Source organism: Heterocephalus glaber, unplaced genomic scaffold, assembly GCF_053883595.1.
Source record: "Heterocephalus glaber isolate CG9 unplaced genomic scaffold, H.glaber_assembly_v1.0 deba00001444, whole genome shotgun sequence".
NCBI lineage: Eukaryota > Metazoa > Chordata > Mammalia > Rodentia > Bathyergidae > Heterocephalus > Heterocephalus glaber.
In genome coordinates, this window is record NW_028258297.1 from 18,202,713 (window position 1) to 18,207,651 (window position 4,939).

The 4,939-nt window shown below is 43.8% G+C and overlaps 1 pseudogene; it reads right to left on the reverse strand.

The window, feature by feature from the left end:
- Positions 1-1,227: 1,227 nt before the first annotated feature.
- Positions 1,228-4,236, reverse strand: LOC101705136 (importin-8 pseudogene; annotated as a pseudogene).
- Between the last annotated feature and the right edge of the window lie 703 nt (positions 4,237-4,939).

Below are 4,939 nucleotides of genomic sequence, written 5' to 3' on the forward strand. Positions count from 1 at the left end.
ATATGCCAAGTTCTCAAGGTACATTTCATTGTACTAAATGAATACACAGTGATCCATGTTCTGAATAATTCAGAAAAAACCTCCCACCTGCAATATTTCCTGTAGATCATCTTACATCATGAAGATGACCAACACACTCAATGCTTAGAAAACTTAAGAAGTCAAACTGAGCTATAATAATGACTAAAACAAATTAGTTAGGAAAAAATTCAGCTGTGTGAGAAAGCAAGAAATTACATTTGTTTTATTTGTTAAATTTTTTAAAAATGCCATTATAAAACGCTTTGGACTCTGGCCCAACACAGCTGGAATGATGAGTTACTGAAGATGGGAGCCCCATTCAAAAAGACAACGCACATGTGGAGCACCTCTCTGCTAGCAGTGCAGCACGTGCTGTAGGTGCAACGATTAATTCATAGCATAAGAACATGATTCAGAATCCATTCAGACTTGCCGTTAACACCAGTGACGAACGAGGCCCTGCCACATGCTGCCAACCAACTGTTGGCTCCTGAACTTGCACTTACCAGATTACAAATGAAACTGATACACATATTTGCTGATCTTGAAAGAAATGCCACCCCTTTCAAGGTAGAAAAGTATGGTGGAAGGGGGAATAAGACACTACTTAAGAAAGCCACAGAATATCTTATGAAAAACCAGAGCCAGTGCATATTTTACAACCCCTGAAGATAACCCCCTGCAGCAGGACAGGTGGGCAAAGGGAGCAGTGGTGTTTTTGAAACCAGAGTGAATTGCAGCTAACTGCCTAACAGTAAATTCACAGAGCAAAATGCAGAATAAGTCAACATGTAACCAAGGCTTACGTTATATCTAGAAATATGTTTTATGGTTTGAAAAATTGCAATACACTCCAAAAAATGTTTCTGATAGTTCATGTACAACAGAAGGCACTGTTATCCACATAAATCTATTGATTCTCCATGGCAAAAAGCTGAGACATGCATGTTGACCCAATCCTCTAAAAGCCACCCGGGGCTTTCAGTATGTGGAGCAGATGGTTGTTCTTTTCAATGCAATGATTCTGTTTTTCTTATGCTCATGCATTACAGTAGCTGCTGAAAATATATGTCTCGGGGTGGGCAGGGTCACAGGGAAAGGAGTGGACAGAAGTGCCACCTGGTGCTTCAGGAGGCCCTGAAAGTAACCTTCACTTCCACCTCTGACCTCACACCCTGTGAAATCACACACATCAGTGATACATCAGCTGATGTTCCTTGCTTCAGTTGTTGCTGGGCATAGTCCCAAAGTTAAATGCAGAGAGAACTCCTTTGTTTTCAAATGTGAAGCCACCCTGCTGTTCAATCTTCTTCTTTGCCTCTGCCACCATCCTTCGGTGCTCTGCCAACATATACACCTCCTGCAGCATCTTTTTCTGGTCATTACCCAGAGGGGCCACCAGCAGCTGGTACCACGCAGCATCTGGACTCTCCACACTCAGCAGAGCCTGTGTGAAAAACTGATATTCATCCACACTGTTGTCAAGGTCAAGCGGAGTGCTGAATCCTTCCAGGGCAGTTTCTTCCAGCACTTCTTCATCCCAGTTATCGTCCTCCTCCTCCTCCTCACCCCTCCTGTTATTTGACTGCATGGCTTGAGCACTCACATTCATCTCCACCTCATCACTGGAAATCTCGTTTTCTTCCATATCAGCTTTCTCTGCTTTTGAATGATCTTCCAGGTTTACCAGTTGTCTAGTAGCACAGACCTGCTATAGGCCAAGGAAAAGGAAAAGAATTGCAGAAACAATTTGTCCCACCACAGCTTCTACTGCAGGAGGTCGATTTTGTAATTCCAGAAGGATGCTCAGTCCTGTTATACACATCTTCTGGTCATGATGCCCAAGAAAATAATCTGTATCCACTGATTTACAAACTGTACAGTAATAGGTCCAGGGTTGTGAGGCAGCTGAACTCATTCTAAGGTGTGCAGCAGCAGATCAGAATTGTAGTACAGGGAAGTGATCGCAACCTGCAGACACATCGTGCGGAGCTCACTTGTTTTGACCCCTCGGGGGTTAATCTCTCCAGAACAAGTTGGACAAGGAGTGGGATGCACTGATCAATTCCCCTTCCTCTGCACTGAAGAATGATGACTTCTAGAAGTTTGGCTGTGTGGCACTTGGCATCTTCTCCTGCATCTCCACACAGGACCCATTATATGTTTCTGTATAACAAGATCAATAATCCATAGACAGATATTCTCTAGTTGCTGCGTAATCGCTTTATGATCTGTTAAGATAGTACTGATAGTATGTAAAATTCCCATTGCCATCACTGTTTTGTCTTCAATTTCTTCATATTCATCACTCTGAAGAACTTTGCCAAATATCTCAGCCAAGCGTTGGGTCATGTCAACAGCAATTGTGCTACCTCCTGACTATATTCACATATTATCTTTTGGATGACATTAGTAACATCTTCATTTTCTCTCTCTCTGACAGTGTGCAACAGCTCCCTACATAATGGGCCTCACATGTGGCTTCATATATTCCTTAGCTTATATCTGGTTAGAAATTAATGACTGGAGGGCGAGGGCAGCCTCAGCTTTGACAGGCATCTCCTTATCTTCAATCAGGCTCTTCTTTGCCAATTCCACCGCAGTTCTGAGGTTGAGCTCATTATGAAACTTCAAAGAACTAAATGCATGAAGCACCCAGCAGTATCTAGCTCGAAGATATCCCACGTTAGACAGTAATAGTGGAAATACATGGTTCTGCAGAAATAACTCAATTTGGTCACTGAATAAACTTTTCTTCAATAAAATCTCCACCAAGGAACCAAGCACATGCAAGGCCCCATCTTTCTTCCCATCTTTCAAAGTTCGGGTCTGTGAGGATTTGGTAACAGAACGCTATCATTTTTGGCAACACCTCTTTCCTTTTCTTTGCAGCAGTATACAGAAGAGTCTGGGCTGCTGTAGTGAGAGAAGCATAATCTTCAAAAATATCAAATTTCATCCTTATGTATTCATATGGGTCTTCTGGCCATAGCTCCTCTTCTTCATCTTTATAGCACATCACAGAAAAAATCACATCTTCAGAGATTTGCTGTATGTGTGGCTTCATCTGCTCCAGGTTACAGAATGTATGACCCCTTGGTTGAGATAATTGAATGTTTGCTGAAGAACACAGGGTGCAATGTATTCTTTCTGTCTATATTGATCTAAAATTTTTAGTAGCACCTGCTGAATTCCCACTGCATAGGTTTTTTAAAAGAATTCAGAAAATTCAAAGTATTCTTTTGTGACATTTCCTGGGCTTCCATACTACTCAAAAAGATGAGCTACAATATGCAGTGGCTACTTCTTACACTTCCACCACACCAGTTCTGGTCTATCACCCTCATCAATCTGCAGCCTCTCCCAGGGCACTGTCTGGTCAATGATGGTTTGGAAGATCTCCATCCATGTCATCATGGTTTGGTTATTCTCCAGTTGAAGAGGCAATGCATACTGAACAAGTGCATAAAAGATCTTCAGAATCTGTTTCTGTAGTAACACAGAATAATGGAGGGAATCTGAAAGGAGTTGCATGATCTGTTGCTGAATATGTGGTAGAAATATCTGCATTGCTGCAATAAGAGGTTCTCTTTCTTCTGCTTTCTTATATTCTTAAGTCTTCACCAGTTGATATAGACATAATAAACTGCCAAGCCAGCTTCTACTTTTCTGTGATTGCAAGTAATAGTCCATCTGGTCAACCACCGCTGGCCAGTGACCAGGAAAATCATGTTTAATGATAACACGGAGACACATTGTTAACTGGACTCTCACTAAATCGGAAGACCGAATTACCCCTTCCACAATGTTATCACGTATCAGCTGGTGATCATTTTCATGAATGTTGAATGGAAAGACTGCTTCTCCTGGTGGAGGTTCTCGGTCTGGCCAGTACTGTGTCACTATGTTCTTCAGATAGATAGCAGCTGCCTGGCTTACTGGGAATTCCACATGGTCAGAGACTATAATCCAAAGTAAACTGGGGGCAAAATTGATAATCTTGTAGGACTAAAATTACAAACTGGTTGAGTTCGCTTTCCCTGGCAATGCACAACTTCAGGTCGATGGTGCCCTTCAGTGCCTGGATGATACGGTTGAGGTCCATCATCCCAGCTGGGGGCTCTGTGGTCCCCGGTGGGGAGGGAGGCCAGACTGCAGCTTCAGCTTTTGTGGGACCTGCTGGGCCTCCTCCTCCTCAACCCCTACCCTATCTCACTCCCCACCCCTCGCCACCATCGCCACCTGCAGCCACTTGCTGTGCCACTCTGACTCCGCGCCCCCGTCTTCCCCCCCGACAACTCGCTCTCTTTAATGTATTAAAATTAAATTTATAACAGTTCTGCATGCATGCAATAGGAAAATATTTGAATAAAAACGAAAATAAATAAATAGAGTTTTTTAGTAATTGTGTTACTTTTTCATTGCTGCAACAAAACACCTGAGAATAACAACTTAAAGGAGAAGAGATTTATTTGAGGTCAAGGTTTCAGAGGTTTAAGTCCATGGCCACTTCACACTTCTGGGCTTGCATTGAGGAAGAATCATCATGGTGGGGAGCCTATGGTAGAATAGAACTGCTCCCTTGAGCCCGTTGCAGACAGGTGGGTCTGCCCATGCCTTGCCGAGGTCCCCAGTCACACGGAATATGCCGAATCAGCCCCCTGCACACAGGAAGGTCTGTGCATGCCCTACCTAGGCCCTGAGTCACACGGAAGACACCGAATCACCCCGCTGCAGACAGGCAGGTCTGCCCATGCACTACAGAGGTCCTGAGTCGCACAGAACACGAAGAATCAGCCCACTGCACACAGGAAGGTCTGTGCATGCCCTGCCGAGGTCCTGAGTCACACAGAAGACACCGAGTCACCCCGCTGCAGACAGGCAGCCACCTGGTTCCACACTATAAAGACACAGAGGA